The sequence below is a fragment of the Vanacampus margaritifer genome, chromosome 1 (genome assembly GCF_051991255.1).
Source record: "Vanacampus margaritifer isolate UIUO_Vmar chromosome 1, RoL_Vmar_1.0, whole genome shotgun sequence".
Taxonomy (NCBI): Eukaryota; Metazoa; Chordata; class Actinopteri; order Syngnathiformes; family Syngnathidae; genus Vanacampus; species Vanacampus margaritifer.
Genome location: NC_135432.1, coordinates 21,619,902 through 21,644,877, shown reverse-complemented (window position 1 = coordinate 21,644,877; position 24,976 = coordinate 21,619,902). Strand labels below are relative to the sequence as shown.

The window sequence follows — 24,976 nt, the reverse complement described above, 5'->3', positions numbered from 1 at the left end:
TTCATGATTTCCTTTTACTTAGTGAAAAAAATTATTCTGAAAATAGCATACTGTTGCTGCTATGTGAAAAACACCTTTGTCCATTTTTTTCAATGTTTACATTTTTATGTTTTTGGGATGTCTGCATTCAGTTTCATCCTAAAAACATAAAAATGTAAAAAATGATCAAAGTGGACATACTGTAAGTGTTTTTCACATAGCAGCAACGATATTTATCTTGGCATCATTTTTAATTTAGCAGGGATGTAAAAGTGAATCCGTCATCATCCATGCAGAGGCTTTCATGCATCACACTATTCTAGTGAGAGACAGCACACTGACAACATGACGCTTATACTAGTTAATTGTGCTCTGTGTCCAGAAGATAATTCCCCCCATAGCTGAAAGTTGAAATGTTAATTAACAAAGGGAATGACAGCGAAGGGAAGTGTGAGATATGAAGAGCAAAGCCAGCTCAGCCCCAACAGTCACCTAGCATCTACGGCAGTGAGGATCCGAGCTTAGCTGTAATTTGGAAGTGTTGATACCCGCAAGAGACCTCAGGACACGACTGTTTTTATATAACATAATCTCCTGCGTGTCATGTTTCTGTTTCTCTGCCTGCCTGTCTGCTGTTTTTTTTTTTTGTTTTGCTTCCAGTCTCCCGGCTGGGCGGAGCGTACTGCTCCGCACCTGCTGTCAACGATCATCAGCTGGGTATTTAAAGGCAGCAGAAGCCAAAAGGAAGACGGCAGGTTTTTTGCTTTGCTTTTCACCATCGTCCCTACGATTTTCTTGCTCATTCCTTGAAAATTGTTTATCTAGTGTCTGCCAATCATACTTACTGTTTGTTTAGCTGTTCTTATAAGCAGAGCTGCCCCGACCCATTGAGACGCCCCAGGCAAGATTTTATGTTGCACTGCATTCTATCAGCGATTTGCATGCATTTAAAAAAACTAATGGAACGGCATTGTTTTTGCCATTGTATTCAATTTACAAGATACCGCGTCACCCATTTCAAAGGGGAAGTCAATCCAAATATTGTCTTTACAATATGCTGCATGCGCCCCCACTAGTCTAAACACAACATTCAGATTAATATTACATTTGTGGAATATGAGTTAAAGGTGGGGTCTTTAGTTTTTTCTGTTTGTGTTTGTAAACAACCAATTCAAAACTGACTCCTCCCATGGCTCAACTCCCACTCCTCTCGTCAACATTGCACCTGCCTACAGGAACACGCCCCCGCTCTGTGATTGGCTGGAGGGGTAAACATAGACTTTCCGCCAACAAACGTCTCTCTCATGGCAAAACACAACAAAATGGCAAAATACAGGCTGAGGGGTGGTGGTGGTTGATGACAAAATCACCAGCACACATTAACAGAAGCCCAGAAGTGTTGATTGAGAAGGATTTCATGTGTATACATCCAGTGTTTAAGAAGTTTTTTTTTTCTGAGTGAAAGCTAAAGACTTCACCCTTAAGTAGCAAAGTCCAGCCGTTTTTATCTATCTTGCGGCCATTTTATCACACCGACTGAAGATAACATCATATTGTTGCTCAGCGCTCAGGTAACGACCATCACAGCTCACCTGTTTTCTGAAGCTTAACTCATACTATTATTCCACAGAAATATAAAACTGGTTATTTATTAGCGTATCATGTTGAGGCAAATCATTTAGAAGGATTTTACCAACTTTGAGTGCATTGCCCTAAATAGCTGATGCAATACTGATGCTTCAGTTCATTACTGTATCTTATTTGCTTTTGTATTAATTGGGCATTTAAATCTATTCTAGATTTTGCATTTTAATTCCATTTAATGACTGACAGGAAAATTTGTATATTTTTCTTCAGGTATGAGGCAGATAGAATACCCCCCATTGTATGTGGTGCTTTCTGGAACTGTAATCAAAGTGAATCAGATGCAATTTAAATGATGGCAGATGTGTGCTGACCTCCCATATGACATTACTTTAAATGTGATTGGTTATATCTCAAAACAGCCACACCCCCTATATGATATGCAGACTTGTGCAACCACATCATCTTAGTTGTTTTTACTTCCCTTCATCAAAAGATAATAATAATAATAATAATAACTTTGTTGTACAGATTCATTTTTTTCTATCACAAAAAACTGGCATTCTAACAGGGGTGTGTAGACTTTTTATATCCACTACAGATTTAATATACGGTTTGCATTTTATGCACGTTGTTTATACAGTAGCCACATAAACCCCTGTTGATCATTCCGCTTTGTCTCATTGATATGTTGTAAATATGCACATACTGTACTGTCGATTAGGGCTGAGTATTGCCAACAACCTCACGATACATATGTATCCCAATACTTGATCTTTAAGTCGATACATATCCCAATATTTTACATTAATTTACTTGCATTTTTATTATAACAGCCATATGTATACCTAAATGATATGTTTATTATGCTGGATGGCAAAAAAAAAATAAAAAATTGTTAGCAGCTCTTCTGGTTTACCACCAAGCGGCATGCCTGGTCTAAATGTACACGCACTGCAGAGCAAGAAACATCTTTCACAGACACACCGGGAAACTTTATAAATAGGCATAGGCTGATATGAGTAAAATTATCAAAGTATTAAAATTACAACTCTAAAATGTGTTTATTTGAAATATTTTGGGAAATACCAGCAATTTTTCATGTAACACATTCTATTTTGTTTTTAAACAAAATATAGAAAAATTGGTACATTTAGAAACATGTACCATGTTAAGTTTAAGAGTAAATAAATGTTTATATTCTTCCTCTGTTTTAATTTTTCTTAGCAAGACACAGCATCCAATCACTGGTGGGCTATTTTTTAAAACAGACCTCCCACTTACATTAAAAAGAAAAAAAAAAGAGAGAAAAAAAGGCTATAATGCAAACTAAACACCCAAGGCACTCATGTCCCCTTTTCGTCTGATTGAAGGCAATTAACACTGCTTGTTAAGTACAATGCGCCAGTGTCTCTACTGACCCCCCACACACACCTGCTGCTTATTGATTGAGCGAAACTTCAGAGGCTTCTATTTAAAATTAATGCGCAATATCGATTCTGACGCCTGTGTATCGATACATGTATTGTAATAAGGGCCGCAACGATGTATTGCCGCATCGATTTTTTGAGCGCACCACTACTGTCGATATTTTGGGCTCTCCCCAGGATTTAGCTGCTAGGCACTAGCTTGGACCTGCTCGACAAAACTGCAGAGTTCCAGAGATTTGGTAAAAGGAGAACGTTAATTCATGAGATTAAGAAAAATTCCAAGATTATCCCGGATAAAGAGAAACCCTGTGAGGAAGAAAAAAAAACTGTCAAATTTGCACAATTAATGTCTGAAACAATCCAGGGGTACATGTAGAGATCTTTTAGTTTAATAGTTTGGGTGTTCTTTTGAATAGATAATCAATATGCAAAGACTTTGTGTGAGTCTCTGTTTTAAGTGAACATGTTTGATGTAGCACTTCTGTTCCAGTAACAAGGAAAAGTTGTCTGTTTACTTTCGACAGCGCTGGATGTTCTGCACTAGATCAGAGGAAAGAACATGTTCATCTGCTGCTGATCTAGGACAAGCCTATTTTTCACATACACGCACATCTACAGTATGTATGAACTCTGCATACACAATAATAAACTAGGACCAAAACCAGGTCGGAATCTCAAATTGTGCTCTTTTTGTAAAGAGCTCTGTGTCTCCCACTTTAATAACCCAAAGAGTAGCACAAGACAAATCAAGAAAGCTACCACAAGCATTTTGGCTTGAATTTAGGGATGGGCGATACCCAGCCTTATTTATGTATAAGGTATTGAGAGGTGGGCATGCCGTCAATATAGACAGAAGGTCCGGCAATTCATCAATGATGGGCATCTGTTTTGTTAACGAATGACGAGAAACTTCGAAAATTGACAGATAAGCATTGACAAAAGTGGTTTTTAATTTATCCAAGTGGTTTAAGAGACTACAATGGGGGAAAACCACACAGAGAAAGGCATCTGCAATCCGCCAATTAACTAAGCAAAGAAGTCCTTCAGAACTGTGTCATGTAAGAAATTCTCATGTTTAACTCATTCACTGCCATTGACACCCATAGACGTAAAAAATTAATTTTAACAATTTTTTTTTATTACTTTAACGTATTTTTCAATTTTTGTTAACAAGAGTATGAAACCTAGATTTTTTTTTTGTACATTTAGAACTGATATAAAATTTGTGTTTAATCGTTAGTTAACTAGTGAAGTCATGCGATTAATTACGATTACAAATTTTAATTGCCGGATGCCCCTAATTTTTAATCTTTTCTTTTTCTTTTAAATATATATTTTAAAATTTGTAATAATCTTTTTATATGAGAAAAAGATTATTAAAAATTAGGGGCGTCGGGCGATTACAATTTTTAATCGTAATTAATTGCATGACTTTACTAGTTAACTCATGATTAATCACAGATTTTATATCTGTTCTAATACAATAAAAAAACTGTTGTTGTTAACAGAAGAGGGTTTTTTTTTTTAACTAATAGAAATAGTTCAAATAAAATTTTGACGTCTATAGCCGTCAATGGCAGTGAATGAGTTAATACTTAATTTGGGCTGGCTAATAAAGTTTGTTTATTTGAAACGAGTATTTCACCACACACGGGCTTATCATGATAATAACAACGGAGTAATGGACTGACTGGTGAAATTTACTAACACTTTTCAACTACAAAAAGAAAAAAATGCTGCATAGCGATGTTGTCATGTCATCATGATGCTCACTAACCTCACACTGCTGTGGGATGGCATCCTATTATTTTGACAGGCATTTGTTGCCCGTTGGCCAAAGTGGTTATGTTGGTCACTCTGGCATGCAACGTACGCCCAAGCGGATCGCACAAATGTTCAATGGGTTGAGAACAGGACTGCCAGAAGGCCATTCTAATTCTTCTGCGGTGATGAGGTGTAGTCAGGATAGAGTTGAGCACCAACTATCATGCACAGAGTGTAGTGAGTATATGCAATGTATTCAGCAAAACTAGTACTTTTGCAAGGTTTGAAATTGTTATGTGGTCATAAATAATTAACCATCGATATGTCAGCTGGGATTGACTCCAGCTCACCCGCGGGTCGCGACCCTGGTGAGCAGAAGCGGTCCAGAGAATGGATGGATGGATATTTTCCAACACAAGTTTTTATTCATCAGCCCAACAGAGTGTTTTGCCTTTGAGCAAATATGAAGAACAATCAGTGGCAGTTTCTGCCATGTGCGGTTATACTGTACAGTGTGAGACTTCTGGGGGGCAGCAATGTACCCAAAAACATCATTTTTGCCAGATGATATATAAATATATCTATTTATCATAAACATGAAGAGGAAAAGGTCAAGACCATCAGATGAGCAGTTTTGAAAGTGTGGAAACAAATAAAAAGAATGAAATAATAAACTAAATACTAATACAGCATATAAGTCTCAATATATCTCCTCACGTTCATTCCTAAAATAACAGGAAGGTAACAAAGCATGTGTGGGAGGATGCGTTTTTTTTAAGTACAAAGGCGGGCGTGCTGTATTTTTGTCCTTAAGCTATATTATGCTTTCATTCTCTTTAGGGGTGCTTCAGTATCTCTAAAAATGGCCTCGACACACCTATGGATGCCAGGATGAGAAGAAGATGTTTTATTTCTAATGACGATATTAAGCTGATATTGCTGATATTTTATGGTGTGGTGGGGTAGGCTCAGCTTGAAATTGTCGCTAACCTCCCTTATACCATTTATTAGCACACTAACTTGTAATGTCTGTTTTATTAGCCTCTTGGCAAGATGCTTAAATAATTGCACCAGATACTTATTTTTCTTTTTTGTGTAAATGAACTGACTTTAGATAAAATGGGGTCCTGAGTGGAAAAAAAAGATTGAGAAAAGTCTAGACTGTTCTTTTGTTTTTGCTTTTTTCTTCTTTTGAAATGAATTGCTAATACATAAATGGCAGTCCTGAATAAAACTACCACTATCGTTATTGCTGTCATGGTTCGGTCTTTTCTTTTTTTAAATGAAGAATTCCAATTTAGTTTAGTTTTTGTTTGTTTTTTACATAAAAAAAAGTTTTTTGTAGATTGTAGATACTAACTTTATTTGTTAATTAAAAAATATATATATGTTACTCTCTCACTATGACGCTTGTTCACAAAATCAAAACTTTGATGCAAGTGACCAATCATCTCAAGTCATTTCATTATAAGGATTTGAGTTTTTAAATTGTATTTGATTACTTAATAGTTTTTACACCATGTTCCAAATTTTAGATTTAGATTTTCCTAAATATTAATGCAAATGACAGGAGCATAGCTTTCAAGTCATCAACTGTTGAGTAATTCACATGTTTTAAAACAAATCTCCCAATTGATATCAGCATTTTTTTTTTAACATGAAGGGGTCTCGCACAGCTCACACAGTCAAGTAGGACCGCCACTAATTATAATTCTTGAATTCCTTCTTCTTTTCATCATTCTCAGTTCAGACACACCTAATGTTCCCAGGATTGTTTAGAGCAGATTGTGTAAGCAATAAAAAATGCCAACGTTTTTCATTAATCAATCTTTACATAACTTTCAAAATATTACAAAAGAAAAAAAAGCATTAAAAAAAGCATTAAAAAGCATTAAGTACATGGAATTAGAACAAGGCCATTTAATGTTTGGCCTCATTTCAAGGAAATCTTGTGTGACATAACTTTGCAAGTACGTAGGGTTGTTGTTTTAAGACATGCAATCAATCTGAAACATTGGGAGAGGGTTGTCTGAAAATTACACTGTGTGGAGTCTTGAAAGGAATACAATTTCAGCAACTTTCTCTGCAGTTCTTCGAAAAATCAATATGCTTCTTTGTTTGACAAATAATCCCTGGTATTAATGGTTGGGTGTTTACAAAAGAAGCAACGTTGACAGGAGGAATTAATTATGAGTTCATATGGCCTGCTAAAAAAACAAACAAACATTGATAGTAATTTAATTGTAGAAAAGAGCTATTTCAATCCTATTGAGTGGATGTAAGTATCTTTGATGGGGTCTTTCATTAAAGATGGCCTGATGTTTTCAATGTGTTTTATTGAGTTGTGAAAATGAATAAACACTTCAATTTGCTTTGTTAGTTGATCCATTTTCCATTATCAACATATGTGTATGCAGTTCATGAAATATAGCAAAAATAAATAAATGAAGGTCATCCACCAAAAAAAGCAAGAGAGCATTCATGTGCCAGGGTATTTCTCTGCAGTGAGCCGCACTCAACTGTGGAAAAGTGTGATTGGTTACACATCCATTCAGCCGGGACGCTACCCTAGTGATCCACCAGCGTATGGTAATTAAATTCTGCAGAGCTAATTAGAATCTATTTGACATCCGTGGGGAGACATTTGCACAGCTTGCAGAGCTGCACAAACAACTCACAGGCACAAGCAGCCATGTGCACTGCAGACATTTTCAATCGGCAAAGATGCTGCTGCTGCAGCACACGAGGTGTATTGTTGGCTCTGGGTAAATAAAAAGTGTCATTATTTCATGTTAATGTATCACATAACTATTGATTAAGCACCCCTTTTTCACATATTGAAATTAGCACTGGGACCAAATAATAAATATTTTCTCAGTGTTTACTCAATAAAGATGAAAAAAAAATCCATCCATTTTCTATACCGTTTATTCTCTTCAGGATCGCATGGAGCTTAACCCAACTGAATTTGAGCAAAAGGCAGGCTAAATCCTGGACTGCGCTCCAAATCTGGTAAAAGTGCTCACACTCTGCCCCCAAGTAGATGTAAGGTTACTTTTGTAAAACAAAACTTTTTTCTTTTTTTTTCTTGGTGGGGGGGCTGTATAGCGGGGGTGGGGATTTGTTTTTAAAACATGTAAGGCACTTTGAGTTGCATTTTTTTGTATGAAAAGTACTATATAAAGATCGATAGATAGATTTGATTGATTGATTGAAAAAACAAACAAAAAAACCCTCCTACCCACAAAATATATTTTTTCTTTAGTTAAGTTGCATAGGGCTTGTACTGAGATTTAAAAAATAATAATAATACAAATAATAATGAAAAGAGAAGAAAAATCAATGCATGCCACTGAAACATGCTCCCTAAAGGCTTAGATACACCAATCCGACGTCAGCCAAATGTGGCCGACGCCTACCCCCTGTGGTAGTCGGCATGTCGCGTAGAAAAATGACGTAAATACACACCGCACTGACCCCGACTATTACGTACCTTAAGTGCCAGCGTGAGAATTAATTCCCCTCCATACCATCAGCAGCGGTAGTCATTATTCGGGGGCAAGATATTAAAACGTAAACGTTACGTTTTCTCTCACGTGAATGAAACCCTCCTGCTTTTTGCACAGTATCGTCTAACGCTGTCATCGTCAACCCTCGCTCTTGTGATTGTACGAAGATTAAGGCAGCAAAATGAGCGGAAAAAAATGGTCCAGGCTTTCCATCAGTACTGTTTATCCGCATTCGTCACTTTCTCTTCTTGCCCCGTGCAGTGATTCGCTAGCTAAGAGCCAATCACAGTGATCAAATGCCCCAACGCCGATTCAACTTGTTGAATTTGACCTCATTCCGTCCTCTGCCCAACGTATTCCAACTCGATCCAACTTTACGATTAATTAATTTATACATTGATCAGAAGGCGCATGTCGCCGGCCCAACGCTGTCCGATTCCAGACGTTGACTAACAAAAAATAGCTGCTAATAGTGACACACACACATTTTCAAACATGAAAACATGATTGTAAAAGCAAAACTAGTGTCAGTATGAACAGAAATATTTTGAATTTGGCTTTGAAGACCCTCTGGATTGCGCAGGTCAGGTGGTCATGAGTTCCCCAGCAGGGGAGCTGAGAGACTGAACCCTTTCCTCTCACAGTTGTGAGGCGGGCACGAGGGACTGTGAGGTGGACAGAAATTGAAGATCTGAGGGTGCGAGAGGGGGGTGGCAATCTGAATACGTTTGGAAAGGTAGCGGTCAGACGTGGTTTGAAGTTATGCATGGCCTTGAAAATAAGCAGAAGCATTTTGAAAAAGATTATAAATTGAACCGCTAGCTAGTGGAGCTGTTTTGGATTTTTCTTTTCTTTTTTTTCTCTTAGTGAAGCAGTTGGAGTTTATGGAGGAATCATGAGGGAGCTAAAAAAAAAAAAAGGAAAAAAAGAAGGAAATTGCAATAATCAATCAGAAGCGACGAGGCTGACAGTAAAACAAGGAGTGAAGGAAGGGCGAAGGCGATGAATATTACGGGGAGGAAAGTATGCGGATCATGTGATGTTATTTATGAGAGCCTGAAATGATAAGCTACTGCTGAAGATGACACCACAAAAGGAGGAATTGCCTACTCTAATAGAGAAACTCGCCTCAACAAGAAAGATTTCACTTTTGCCGCTGATGAGTTGAACAAAACTGTTTCTGAAAAAGAATGTAAGTTAAGAAGTTGCTGATGGAAATGAAGAAGAGGGGAGCTGTTGCGGAATGTAGCATTTTTGTGTATGGATGCGGTGAAAAGCGGGCGCAGAAGGTGAAGACAGGTTTGAAGCGAAACTGTCAAGAGGGGCTCGAGCTGACAGGAAGAAGTTTTCCCTGTTCGGATGATAACGAAGATTTCTCTGGTAGAGGGAAGAGAATGACAGAAAGTGACAGAAGCGAGTGTTGAGTATCAGAGTGGAAGTGAGGAGAACTGCTGGAAGGGAGTTGCCGGTGGATCCTACAGATGTTTGCAGTTAGAAAAGATGTAGACGGGGGTAGAGAATGTTGCCAGTCCGACCTTATTGCTGAGCTGTCAACAAGGATCTGGAGGTGTTTTCACTGCCTTTGTTTCATGAATGCATCGTTGCTTCACTGATAGGAAACTCATGATCAAACCTGTCCGACTTTGAGTTTGATATCAGTGACATAAAAAGACAGAAAGAACAGACAGTGGATATAAAACGTCTACACGCCCCTGTTCAAATGCCAGATTTTTGTGATCGAAAAGTGAGACCGAGATAATGACTTTAGAAGTTTTCCCCCACCATTAGTGTGACCTACTTTGTACAACCCATACCATTCAATTGAAAAATAAATAAATAAATCAAGCGAGGTAAAAAATTTACATTAGAGATATTGTTCTGGCACAAGTGTGCTCTTATAACTGGGATGCGGCTGTACTCTCAATTCATTAATTAGATTGAAACTATCCCTGCTGGAAAAATATATATTCTGTTCCACATTATTCATTTCCATAAGATATGATTTCCATGCAAATATTGAAATCTCATTTATTGGATTTTGTTTTAATATCAAACTTGATGTATGAAAGCACCATAAAACGAAATTGTGTATATATATATATATTTATATACTACAAATTCAAACATTTATTTAGGAATAAATACAATTGTTAAGTTTACATTTTGTTGGGGGAGGGGCTCTGCCCTTTCATTTTTAACCTATACACCCCCCCCCCTCCCATTTTTCTTCCTATGACTGTATTTTTAAAGCTCCCTGTTTATGATGGCTGAAAGGAAATTTCGTTCTGTTCTGGTATATCACAATCACTTGGTATTTGAGTGTCATGCAGGCCTCTGTATATTCAAGTCATGCATTGCAATTGTAATAGATAAAAGAGTGGATGTGTGAATAAGAAAAGCAATCAGGGCAAATATTGGCTCTAGACTGTCAGATGAGGAACTTTACAAATGTGAAACGTATTATTGCGAATAAAAAAGAAGGCCCAGCTCCTAAGGCGTGGGATTCAGCGAGTGTCCATTAACGTCAGAGCAGTTGTCAGATCTGACCATGTGTCATTCCCAAATAGCGTCTTCCGCCTCCGCTCTTTCATTTGCAACCATGATGGGCCGGCCCGGGGCAGGCCTGCTGCAGCTCCAACACCCACATCATTAAAGCGTTATCATCATGGACATGTGATGGCACGCATTCAAACACAGCCTGTTAGGAACTGACAAGCCTGGCAAAGAATATCTGACAAAGCGCCTACTAAATATTCAGAATGAAGGAATCGCAAGCAAGCCTGCAAGTCTGTCCCCCCCCCCCCCCCCACACACACACATAGCCTCTCCATCACTGAGTAGAGCTGGAATGGCAGCCCCCTACTTCCATTTCCAAATTGCTTCCGAAACTTAGCCAGCCATGGCAGATCTGCACTGGGCAGAGGACGGAATGAGGGCAAACGCAGAGGTATAGGTTTCCGAAATGAAACGTTTCGGTGAATCATGTCTTCTGAAAGTACGCTTTTCAGAGCAGAGTCTTGGCAACGGCTGCACACCGACAGCGAGGTCGAGCCTGCAAGGACAGCAAACTACATTTGAATAGAAGTCCAATGCAATATATATGACGTTTTTTCTTTTACCTATCCATCCATCCAATTATTATAGGAGCCAATCCAAGACATACCCTGTTCTCATCACCTGTCAAGTCCCATTCACATCCACACCAACAGACAATTTTCCGCAATGTTTTTGGACTATAGAAGTGAAATTGTGTAAGATCCACACAGGCTCGGCTTGGTAAAGTCTTTTATTTAAAAAGAAGAAAGACATGCGGTCCCTTCTCAAGGTTTCTCATTTTTCGCCTGATGTTTTTTTTTTTTTTATAGTTTTTCCTTGCCCTCTTGTGGTTGGATTAGGGGATGTCGTTGATATTGTCAACTGTGGGCATGTGAAGCCCTTTGAGACTCTTGTGTAATTAAGGGCTATATAAATCAACTTGACTTGACTTGACATCTTGCTGGAAGACAGCAGTGCTAAACACTGACTTGTCCACTAATCTGCCTCATTTCCTTTATTTCTTTATGGGGCTGCATGGCTCAGTGGTAGAGTGGTCATCTCCCATCTGTGAGGTTGTGGGTTTGATCTTTACCAGGGTTATTACAGTTTTGGAATTTTCATTATACAGTAGTTAGTTTTTATTTCATTTTGAGTTTATTTTTATTTAGTTTGTTTTAATTCGTTTTCAAGGTGGTTCTGTTGTTTGTATTAGTTTTAGTTATTTAAAAAATTCGTAAATTTAGTTAGTTACAGTATTAGTTTTCATTTTTTTTCTGTGTATTACTTGTGCGCAATATTTAATAAACACCATGGTAAAATGAAAAAAGTAATGCATTTCTTACCTAGCGTTGCATTTCGGCTGAGTTAAATGTAAAAAAGCAGGCGAGCTAAGCCATTGGAGCCTAAGAGCGACATCATCTGAAGGTGCTTTTCTATTGTCTTCTGCTAGATGATGTAACTTCTGTGTGACATACTTTCAAACATCCTTATTCCGGTTATTATCAGGAAAGAATATCCTTAAAATCACATTTAAAATCATCCCCAAAAGTTCATGTATTAAATTAATTACCAAAGACTTAAACTAAGGAAATTTTTGCTATAATGATGAGTTTGTTTTAGTTTTGTAAACATAAAATGTAGTTTCAGTTAGTTTTCGTTTTTGGAAAAGCATTTTCGTTTTTATTTTATTTCATTAACTCATTCACTGCCATTGATTGCTATAAACGTCAAAAATTAATTTCAACTTTTTCTATTAGTTTAATTTTCTCCCCACTTTTGTTAACAAGAGTATGAAATAAATATAATACAAATAAGTAAAACAATTTTTTTAATCGTTATTAATCGCATGACTTCACTAGTTAACTCACAATTAATCACACATTTTATATGTTCTAAATGTACAATAAAACATATATAGGTTTTCATACTCTTGTTAACAAAAGTAGAATTTTTTTTAAACTAATAGAAATAGTTAAAATGATTTTTTGACGTCTATAGCCGTCAATGGCAGTGAATGAGTTAACACAATTGTTTTTGGAATTTTAGTTGTCGTCTTTTCGTTAGTTTTCGTTAACTAAAATAACCTTGATCCTTATCCCTGGTGACCATGTCGAAGTGTCCTTGAGCAACACACTGAACCCCGATTTGCTCCACACATGGCAGCAGTCGACTATTAGTGTGGGTGAATGTGAGGCATTGTAAAGTGCTTTGAGCACCATATGGTGTAGTTAAAAGCACTATAAAAAAAAATCAGTCCAGTCCAATATTTCTTGACTCACTTGCCTTCTTTATCTAATATATTTTTGGCTTGGTACTTTGACATATTCATTGACTAAATTCCTATTAATATAAATAAGCACCCATTTTCTAATTTTTTTCCCTAACCTTTTGTTACCCTCCTCCATGGCTTTAGATGCTAACCCTTAATTTAAATTTAACTCATTAAATCAAGTTTTAGCAATAACGAAATATTTTTCTCTGCTTAGCATATCTTTTTTATAATGGCAAGCTTTCAAAGTAGGGGGAAAAAAAGCCTTACCCTCTGTGCGCCGATCAAAATCCAAAGAAGACATATTATTCATGGGCACTACAATCTCCTTATTGGCACAGAACATATTTAAAGGAAATATATAATATTGTTTGCAAGCTTTGGTGTGGCAGATTTAGCCCACAGAGAACACGTACGACTTGGCCAGATTGTATATTCCCTACTCCAAAGCATCGCAGCATCTAAACGATTTAGAATCTGTTACTTTAAGGTGACACTACAGGGTTGTGAGGTTGGGTGGGGGGGGGGGGGGGCTCGAGGGAGTGACAGTTGGTCTTAGTAGGGGACAGCTAGGGGACAGTGATGGAGTGCGAGCAGCTTCGACACACATTGCCGTCACGTCCTAGCAGTCATTTGTATTCTAGGCAGATTTCCTGCCGCAAACCCAGGAGTGTTTGCAGATTTGTGCTGCAACAAGCGATAACACAGTACTGTGGACGGGATGAATCGCGATACGCTCATTCACTTTTGGAGATGAAATGGCATGAACGTTTCACATCACGACTGTACTGATCAAAATTATCCCCGTATTATCACAATATTGCAGATACATGCATCTAAAGCTTGGCAACGAGTTTTAAATGGACAACTAAAAAGTGAAACCAACATTCATGCAAAGAAGACCCCCCAAAAAATCGATTTAAAATTTCAAAGACACCAGTAACAGCAGTCAGAGAGCACTCCAAAAATTCTTCCTCATTTTTTATTAATCTTAAAATTAGTTCTATTATTTCTAATATCGAGGTTAAAGCAAAATTGGTTTTGTAAGGTTAGTAAATGCAACATTGAATGATGCTGTGATAAGCGCTCTGCTAGTCGTCTCTGGCTTTCTTTTACTCTAAATGGCCCTTGTCTGCTTTTGTGTTGGAACCTTCTCATATCTTAAAAATACGACACAATCACAGTTTCTTGGTCGAAGCGTTTCATCCCTATTCTCTCCTCTACAACTGGAGTGAGCGAAACTGCTTAGGCTAGATCTAGGTCACAAGGCATTATTAAATCCTCTTGTTCAACAGCTGCCCTTACACACACAAGCACGCACAACACACACTCACACAAAGAACAAGCCACTACTGCCCCCCCACTTCATACCATCTGTCCTCCAAACTCTGTGTTATCAAATCTATTAGAGGTCCAACAGGTCAAATAGGACGTACTTGAACCAGCCAACTAAATGGTACATTCATTATGCTTTTACATTCAGTAGTGTTCTTGCTTTAAAGTAGCACTAAGGAACTTTTCAACCTTAATAAAATATTTTCATAACTCTTCTCATGAAACATTGACTTAAAAGTAGTTGAACGGTACCTTTTCCGTGGCCTGAGGGGGTCGTTACAAAGACGGAAGTCAATTTGAATGTCGACACACGATTACGGCTTTTCTGGCACAAGCTGCAAAACAACTGAAAAGTTTTGTCTGAGGAGACCAAAAAGAAAAAGGGAAGCTACCCAGAGAAAGGACAGTCAAGGATCAACATTGGCCCGGATTTCACTCGCTGGCGTGAGCTCAAAAACGACGCAATGCGCTTGTCCTCATGGGAAACGTGGTTTTCGTTCAGGCATAACATTACCACTTTTGTCCATATGGTGCCGCCATAATCAACGTAAACTGAAAGTTCCTTAGTGTTGCTTTAACAAACAGCAATAACGCGCTAGGTTTAACGTAGTACTCAAACTCTGAACAACAAGTCATATAACCGCATCTATTTTAGTAATCTCGAGTGATGATATTCTTAAAACTATTAGGGATGGTATTGGTATGATACATATCATTTGATTCTGAGACTGGCAGGTACCCAAATTCCGGCTAGGTTTGGCATATGTTGGGGTGACAAATGTCAAATTTTATGTCTTGGCATTTAAAAACAATAAAAAATTCATGACTGCTCCCAAGTTGATCGCAAAGGTTTTATTTAGGGCGGGGGGGGGGGGGGGGGTGGGGGGTTATTTGTGTGTTATGTTGTGTGTCATGTTAAATTGGGCTTAGAACATCATGTCATTATTTATTCATTTGTCAAGTAAGACTTCAAAAGAGAGTTATGTTTTTTTTTTTATTTTACTGAGAAGGCATACGTTAGAATAGTTCTAATGTATGGCACCTTTGAGTTTAACTTTGAGTATCATTCACGTATCTTGAGGCTGGGCCGACTAGCGCCTATATAATTTCCGCGGGAATTTTTCTAGTTACCTATAATAATCACATTCCTTAGGTAGAATTAATACACTCTGTTAATTTCCACTGTTACGGGTTAGGGCACAACTTAATTTATGAACAAAACCAAAATAAATTAATCTGTTATCCAAGAAATAGAAATCAATAATCTGAATTTATTACAACTGAATTCAGATTAAATCAAAATCATAGTTGCTGGCTCCCAGGGCCTTAGAGGCAAGTTGTTCCAAGAAATATCTGCTCTGGATGACTTTGTGCTTGCCTCAAGCAGCACATTCAAGAACTCATGTGAGGTTGGATAACTGACACTTTCATGTTTTATTTCTTTGGTGATGGACAGTTTTGACATTTTCTGGTTTTCTTCTGCAGTGATGAACGACTCAGACTTTTTTTTCCATTCCTTCGTTTTATCTCATTATTTTCTACTGATTATGGGAAGTGATGACATTTCTCATTTCTGTGTGTTCTGTGATGATGGACAGTTACAGCAGCTTTGTCTTTCACTTTGAGATCTGTGATTACGCCTACGGTAGGTTTTCCTGTTTTCAGCAGTAATCCATTAAGGTGCCAAAGATGTCCCTAACCTCTCTTGCAGTTTCCCTGTGGTAGCAGGTGCTCTTGCTGTAGACAACAACCCAGTTACTAAATTTATTGTTCCTTTTCCCATTTCTCAATGTAGTGGGTGCATGTTTTCCAGAGGTGTAGCCCATAACAGCAATGCCTTTACATCTGCTTTAGTTTCCTTAAGCCCGTATCTCACTGAGGGGTGAATGTTTGCGAGTTTTTGCAAAGATGGCAAAATAATTTCTCGTCAGTGTTTGTTCAAGATCGCAAAGTTTGCTAGACGTTCGGCAAAGTTTTGTCTTGCTGCTTTCTACCGTTGTAAAAGTGTGGCGTCTGCGTTTTTACTCAAAGTTGTGACACGTTTTTTCTAACCTGCCAAAGTGGCATTGTTACGTTTGACGCAGTGCATTGTGGGATGCGTGATGTCAAAGTTCAGAGCTCTATTTCATCAACACCGCTGTCTTCTTCAAAGGGATATCTTCATATTAGCATTACCATACTTGGCCATGACTGTTACGAGAGCTATGCGGATGGATGTGACCATAAAAGAAGAGAAAGATTAGACAGTTAAAAGGAAGGAGCTGTAGTGAAGTATGGAACGCTCAACCAGCATTATTTTTTAGATTCAATCTCAGTTCACTGATTATAACATCAGATTGAGGGCTTTTTAGTATATGATATGTAGCTTTAGTGTACCATAACTATCACCCAAGGCACGTTTGTGGTCTTGTAAAGCTTGTACCTGCAAAAATGCACGTGTTCACTCTAAAAACAGTTGAGCCAAAAGTAACCCAATTATGGATCAAAAATAGACCGATCCACTTCATGGGTCAATTTTACCCAACTTTGAGTCAAGAAATGGGTCTTATGGTGTAAAACAATTCATAAATATTGGTCAGATCCTTTACTTTACAACAAAAAAAATCATAATTTCTGGGTCATTTTATACAAAACAACCCAGAAAGTTGTGTCAAATTGACCTAGGTAGAGGATCGGTCCATTTTTGACCCATAGTCGGGTTATTTTTGACCCAACTGTTTTTAGCGTGTTGGATTTGCATTTGTCTTTTTTAGAGAGTTTTAACTGTAAGTGTGCTAGTGTATCCAGGATTTGTTTTTCTTTTTTTTCCAGAGAGAGCTCAGTAATGTTTATTCTGTAATCTTACCAATTCAACATATCATCATTGCTCTCTCTCTCTCTCTCTTTGTTTGTGTGTGTGCGCGTGAATATGTGCATGTGTGTGTGTGCATATGTGTGCGGATGTGAGTTTGTGCTCATTGATTCACCTGAAACCTATTAAAAATCCCATACCCTTCACCTAAACCGAAGACAGAATCTCGTTAGAGTTGTGAAGTTTTCAGGAGACCTGAGGAAGGATCAAAGACCACAAGAGACCAAAGGAAAGACTGAAGAAAGGAAGGAAGGAGGAAGCCTTCTCCGATTCAGCGACTAGAGGAAGAAGCAGATTGTGTAGATTTCGGTAGATGCTAGTGTGGGTCTAGTATGCATGAAAATCTCCACCAAAGAAGGGAGCCGTCGACCCCCGGCCAGGAAAGGGCAAGTACAACCCCCCACAGCCCCCCAGGCCACGGCAGCGCCAGGGCACAACCCCCAGGCCCCGCGGGGGCCCCCGGCCAGAGAGCAAACCCAGGAGCCCGGAGCGCCCCCCACCCCAACACCCCAAGCCCAACCCAGCAGAACAGGGCAGAGCCCCACCCCCGCCAGCCCCCCAAACCTCGACCCCCAAATCCCGGGGACCTCCCCGTACCCGGGAATGGGTGCCGGAGAGGGGCCGGACAGTGGCGCAGTCACGTATTGGGGCAGAACACTGAGGACAGAAGGGTAGAAGGGAGCACCGGGAGATGGGCGGCATCCCCGAATCCCAGGCCCAGCCTGCCTAGTGAAAACTAACCCTGTTACTGAGTTCGCCAGCTCGCCCACTGGCGAACTCTACCCCTACATCGTGGATTTGACACCACCCAGTGTATATACAAGTGTGTGTGTGGTGCATTAAAATTGGGATCAGGTGAGATGGAGCAGAGGGAAATGATATCTCTCCCCTCCTCCAATTCACCTGCTTCCCAGAAATGTGTTGGTGAGTGTATGTGGTGCATTAAAATAAATAGGTGGGCGTAGTGGCGCGGCAGGGATACAGATGGGGGACCGCAGCACTGCTTAATACTGCGATCTGCCCCAACCGATGGCTCCCCACCCTGACTCTCCCCTCCTAGTTGTGGGGTGCATTAAAATTGGAGGGGAGTTGTAGGGCGAAGACGGTGTCTTCACCCTACCCCACCCCCCAAGGAATGTGTTATGTGCCCTATGTGTCTATTTACAAAGTGTATTGTGCAAAACTAGTTGAGTGAGTTAAGAGGAGCGACCAGCGGAGCCTCTTCCAACCTGGCGGGGGCAGGAGGACGCACCTGCCCCCAATGTATCTAGTATTAATAGACTATCGATTCAATGTGGAGTATCTGGTGTTAGAAGAAAAGGAAAAGACAACATTTAACACATCATTCATCCAGAGCTAGTCAGAAACACAAAGCTAAGCTTTAGGCCCAAATTACCTTGAAAGTTCATAATCAGTATAATGTGTTATTAAAGAAAAAAATTGCCTGTAGCTTTTGTAACCCACCATTCCCCTTTGTCTCAATTAATGTCTTGTAAACAAGATGTGCAAACTGACGGCACTGAACAAGCAATGTAACCAGAAGAGCAGATCAGTCATCCTCACAGGAACTACTTCTCATTGCAGATGCTAATGTGAACCTGTGAGGCTTTACTGCCGTGATGCTAACACTTGCTGAAAAAGTCAAGGTGGAGGTCTAATTCTCTATGTTAACAAGAGATGACTCAACCCTAGACATTTGACTGTATAAACTCTGATTTGCTGTCGCAATGCGGTCATGCTAGCTGTTGGCATCAGGCCATATCACATCGCCTGTGATGTGCTCACACGCCTTCCACATCTGTATTTATATTCCAACGAGGGATGAGTCCATTCTACACTGTCATTACAGCACTACAAACCCAGCATCCTGAAGCAGTTAATGTAATATTTGAGGATTATAATCATGCTACCCAGGACCCCCCAAACCAGCCGCCCTCACCAATATACAAAATGTTCAACAAGGATGAAAAGGATCATCGATTAGCTTTGTGCTTATGCTAAGGATGTTTACTCTCCATCATTTTGGCTAATCTAAACTCAACCATGTACAACCCACTTGTGTGGTAGCCTGTTACAATCTGGCAGTTCAGGAGGTGGTCTAATGGCAAAGAGGATCCCCTCGGAAGTTGTTTTGAGAGCACAGGCTGGTATGTACTAGTGGGCATGCATTGTGAAGATATTTAGATGTATCGACAGAGGGGGAAAAAAATCGCTTTGGGCCTCTCAAGGTCAATGCCTGAAATTCAAAGTACTATTTTTAACAGCCTTTTGTCAGCCTTTGCCCCCAAGAATTATCATCTGATATACTACACTCCAAAACTGATTTTTTAATATGAAAGTTAAAAACAAAAAACACTTGTTTCTGGGCATTTTTTTTTCCTCATTTTTTGCCCAACAAGAAAAATCTATATTTTTTATTTTTTAAAGTTATCATGAGGCCAATGGGTTTGTTTGTTATTAAAACCATAAGGTAAAAAGGGATTTAGGTTAAGGCCCTATTTTACCTGCCAAAAAAAGAAATTGAATTGACTGACCTCAGTATGTAAATGCTTTTGGAAGGTAGTGCATGTAGCAAACATGATCATCAAAGTTGCCTACCCCTTATCAACACCTATTTGCCATCTGATACAATAAAAGCAGTTCAGTTCTTCTGTTCTTGTAGAACTTTCAAATTACACACAGTCTTAAATCTAAAAGCATGTACTCATAGAAGTGAGAATATCCTTGAAAGGACATCACATCACATCTGTGATGTGCTTCAACCAATTCCAGGTTTGTGCTCAGTTTGGTAAACCGTCTGTCTGTCATTTGATAAACCCACCCGGCCTTGTAATGTGACACAAAACCAGCCAACGATTTATGGCGTGGCTCTTTAAACTACAATAAAACATCCAACTGTCTCAATTTTCCATTACAGAATTAAAATCATTGCACAATAAAACAACAAAATAGACAGGGAAATGTAAGATAGGACATAGTAAATGCTATATAAAATCTATTTGGGGGTCCCGTGTGTGTATTGTGATGTCACTTTTACAGACTGTTGAAGAGCATGACAAGAACTGTTTTCCTTATCTGTTTTACTTCCATATCCATCCTTCCACAGCAGTGACTGATGTGGGCCATTGTCTGGTCTCGTAACCTCAACCCCACAATCATTCAAAAGATAATTGAGCCACGTGGCTTTGAAAAAATGCCAGTGTGGGAGAATTAATGATACATATATCACTTTTAAGATTATTCCATACTGGCACTACCCTGTTGATAAAAAAATATGTATTTCCTTAAATCCAATTCAGTACATTTAATCTGGAGCTCTAAATTGAGACCTCCTGTTCGATCCAACAATGAAAGAAGAACAAATGAAAGTTCATATCCAGGTAAACGTTCCTTATGTAAGTACCCAGAAAAGCTGTAAACAGCCGTTGATCTCTCTCCGTTAAGTCTATATCATGTGTCACATAAGGGGTCCATAACTCAGTAGCGTAATCCGGATCTAAAAACAACTTTAGATAAAAACTCAATGTTACGGTTGTGGAAATTAGCTGAATTAAGATTGACCTTTTAAAAAAAAAACTCGCTGGGGAAACTACATTTTCAGAGAAGTATATCCCCAAGTCAGAGACTACATTATTACAAGTGACTGCTGCCTACTTTGCAATTGCTTGTTTCTAAACCCGCTAAACTGTGACTACTGTAATTCAGGCTGGATTAAGCCACTGACATCATCAAAATGAATAAAAAAGCTGTGAAGTTTGGCAGCATATGCAAAAAGCTTAACACAAAGAAGTTGCAATAATCATTGATAAAAGTTGCCTACATACAATACAGACCCTTGAGTGACCCCAGATGTGACCTCGATTAATTCAGAATTTGTATTTCCAATTGTCACAAACTGTTTCCATCTAAACCGCTATGCCTGAATCCGTTCAAGCAGTGTAACAGCAATTACCATACGAAGCAAGAGTTTACAGTTGCTTAACATGAGACACACTGTCAAACCATTTACAGAAATGTGTAAAATCTTTGCTAGCTCTTTGTTAATACAGAAGCTGATTAGTATTGGAAAGGTTTAAAGGAGCTGAGTGTGCAGCAAGATGTTGGAGACCAAGTGCCATCTACTTTGCTGTGTCTGCTGCGGGAGCAGCATCAGTGCCACGGATGGAAAACGGATCAATAAACTCATCAAGACAGGCAAATTCATTAACATGACACCATTATCCTGTGCAAATACTGAATCAAAATAGTCTTCTTCTTTTTTTGTCGCAAGTGATAACCGGAATGTTGGACTAGGGGGAAAATCGTAATTTCATAAAGTCTAAAAAGTACAGATGTTTCTTCAGTTCAGGATTCAAATGTTTGAATTGACAATCTTGGGATCTTTAGTTGTTTCAAAATGGCTCCAAAACACTTTCCATAATTGGTGAAATGCAAAATTCTCCCTTGACGATGAAGATATATGACTGAGTCCTTAAGACTTCCGCATTGTTGTGAAAATTGGTCGATCCATTGAGTGCTGTCAAATGAATCCCTTTTATGCTGGCTGCTGGGAAAGACAAAGCACAAGCTGCAGTCAATTATGATCACTACCAAGAAGTTAAGCGAGCTTGACCTTGTCAAGTAAAAGACATTCTAGAACTTTCAGCACAGTTGTGTAATGTATATTTAAACCCTGTTTGGATTACAGAAAATGTTAAATACAGTAAAGGGAGAATTTTTTTTCCAGATGCATTGAATAAAAATGTAATTAAATATTTAGGTTGCTATTGGAGCAACTGGGATAATTGTAGTTATGACTGCGTCGAGAGAAGTGGATGGTGAAGAAAAAGAAGATGTGACAGGCCTGCAGAAAGAAATATTTGTAAGATCCTCTCATGACAGCCCTTCTTTTCAATTGAAAAGGCCCGGCTGCGTTGATGTACTAGCTTGTCTGCAGGAAGCCCATCGAAAGAGCGCGCAGGAGCTTGTGCACACGCACACGTGCTCTCCAGCCATAACTGGAGTGCAATTTCCAGCCGCAAGCCTCACAATGACATCTGTATATTCACAGACACGCTTGAGTTGCTGCGACTCAAGTCACTAAGCCAGTCATCTAGCCCAACTTCTGTTTACTGTTTCATATGACCACTTATACCTCCGCTGTCATTGAAAACTGTCCAGCTGGCTATCATCTGAAAGGCCACAGATGAGTATGCTTAAAAAAAAAAATGTTAATGTGGTATTTGCAGTGATGTCTAGATTATGGCTAAATGATAACGCAAAAATAAAAGCTGATTACAAAAAAAAAAAGTCAGGCTTTTCTACAATTGCACATAACTAAGAATATGGCTTGAAATGACTAGTGTGAAGGCCCAAAGAAATAGCACACAAGATAATGGTGTCTTGAAAAATATTTGAGCTCAGTCACAGTTACTGACTTGAGATGAGATAGTGCGGCGTTTAGCTGAACCGACGTAGAAAGCAATTAACTGAGGACAGAGGACTACAAACGTGATTAATACATCACGGCATATTATAGAAAAACCCAGACACCATGCAAGTATGCCACTGAGGGACTATAAACACATTCACACTCAAATTTACACTCTCCTCTAAATGTATTGGAACAGTGAGACCAATCATTTTGTTTTTGCTGTAGATTGAAAACATTGGGACAGGAGATCAACATCTCAGATTCAATTGACATGTATGGATCTGATGCACAATTTAAAACAGCAAACTGTTGTTTTTCATTGTCACAATCACAAAAATATTGGAACGTGACTGACAGATGTATGTCATTTCCCTGGGCTAGTGTCAGGTTTATATTAAAATAACTAACAAGAAAGAAGAGAAATGAAAATGAATTGCAGTAACACATGGCCAATATAACCATTTGGAATCTAGAAAAGAAAGAACAGACTGCAGCAGTTGCTAACAGAAAGCCTGAGAGAACTGTAAAGGAGGCCCCAAAGCAACTACGAGTGGTCAGGGGTTAAGGTTTCTACTGTTTGTTGAAGACTTAATGAACAAACGTTACTGGCAGCGGCTACACCAGAAGATGTATAACACTCATTTCAAAAGGAAGAACAAAAAACACTACCAAAGTGATAGAAAGGCGAACATTTCAAGAAAAAAATTCTCATGATCCTAAACATACAAGCTCATGTTTGAAACGGAATGAAGACTGAACTCTATCGTCCTTAAAGTCTAGAGATGCATTTTCTATGTGAATTAAAAGAACGATGTAACCAAACTGATTGAGGGATCCTGCATCATGACCAAAAAAGTAGCCAAAACGCGAAACGAAATTTCTCAGGGGAAAGAAGCTGGCATTTTCAGACTAACAGCGTCATTCATCTAACTTAAAAACTAAAACATGGATTGTCATTGTACTCGGTTCAAATTTGACTGAAAAGACACTTGATTATACACAGAATTACAGCCAACGATTGACAGTCAAACAACAAGTAAACAAACTAGCTGGTGTCTTAGCATTCCAATAGTAAAAGAAATGTTTGTTTTGAAAAGGTGTTTTGTGACTGTGTAAATGCTCATCTCGCTGAAATGACAAGATTAGGTACAAGTAAGTAAATGTGTTTGGGCTGAGTTTCAGTACAAATGAGAAATCAACTAGCAAAGTGCGGACACGTTTTGGCCTATACAGAATATGCCCAAATCTTTTGTGGGTTTTTGTTGAATGTTCCATTTGTTGTTCCCTTTCATTAACTTCCACGCACGATGAACCACTTTTCACTTGTGACAAAAGATGAGCTTGCCGCGATTTGATGCTGCACTTCCAGAAAATTCATTTGCTGCAGCAATTATCTTATCTATCCTTTGCACGTAACTGTGTTCGTGCTGAATGAAGGCATCACAAAAACAAACTGAAAAGGAGCCTGTCAGCGGTGGGGAGTCTGCACCGTGATTTACCACACATGGCCTCAGACACGCACACACCGAGATCCATTTGTCTTCGTATCGATTGTTTTGCCAGAAGCCACAGAAGTTCCAACTCTCATCCCAATCATGTGTGCCAGCCATGTTTTCCCTCCTCACAGGGAAGAGTCTGAAGTGCAGCTGCAGCCTTTCTGTGTCATGTCAGAAGGCATCACCTCATCATCTGAATCATGACCGCGGCCTGTGACAATTGTCATGAGACAACGGCTGCACATTTCCTGCTGTTGTCAGTCCATCACCGGGAGGCAGAGACAATGTTGGAGTGGTCATGACCTCCTGCCAGCCATTTTTGTCCTTGCAGAGTCAGAGGAGCTACGAAGGAGCAGAAAGAGGAGGGTGCGGGCAGGCCGAATACCTGCCCTCTGGTGATTTGAAGATGCTTTGAACAAGAAAAACATCACAAGAAGGCAAAATACTTGTTTAGCTGGGAAGTAGAATGGTACAAGAAACCACAACTTCACACAACCTCACAATATTGAAGTATCATTGTTATCCAAGCGCCCGGCCCATGTATGCTCAACAACTGCACGATGGCTGTAATGTCCCTTACTATCTTCGTGATTCTCAAAAAGTAGAACATAACACAATTTATTCTTATATGAAGGTCACTTAACTTCATCTCCTTAAAATCAGGCATTGTCTTTTTGTTTTGTTTTGTACTCAGTTTACAAGTAATATACATCAACAAAAATAAACAAAATCAAACTAAACTTGTTATGTACAACTCTTCCAACATTTACTACAGAAAACTGGTTCTGCTTTTAACAAGGTCCTCTTGAAA

General features: G+C 39.0%; 1 protein-coding gene and 1 long non-coding RNA gene across 2 annotated transcripts in view; one reads left to right on the top strand and one right to left on the bottom strand.

Annotated features, from left to right (window-relative positions):
- The window catches only part of nlgn4xa (neuroligin 4 X-linked a), an 82,675-nt gene that overhangs the window by 10,968 nt on the left and 46,731 nt on the right, over positions 1 to 24,976 (bottom strand). The gene's annotated exons all lie outside the window — the stretch shown is intronic.
- LOC144039759 (uncharacterized) lies at positions 1,310 to 5,941 on the top strand. The gene is made up of 3 exons (XR_013289527.1): positions 1,310 to 1,550; positions 3,518 to 3,610; positions 5,598 to 5,941. It is a non-coding gene; the product is annotated as an uncharacterized LOC144039759 (long non-coding RNA).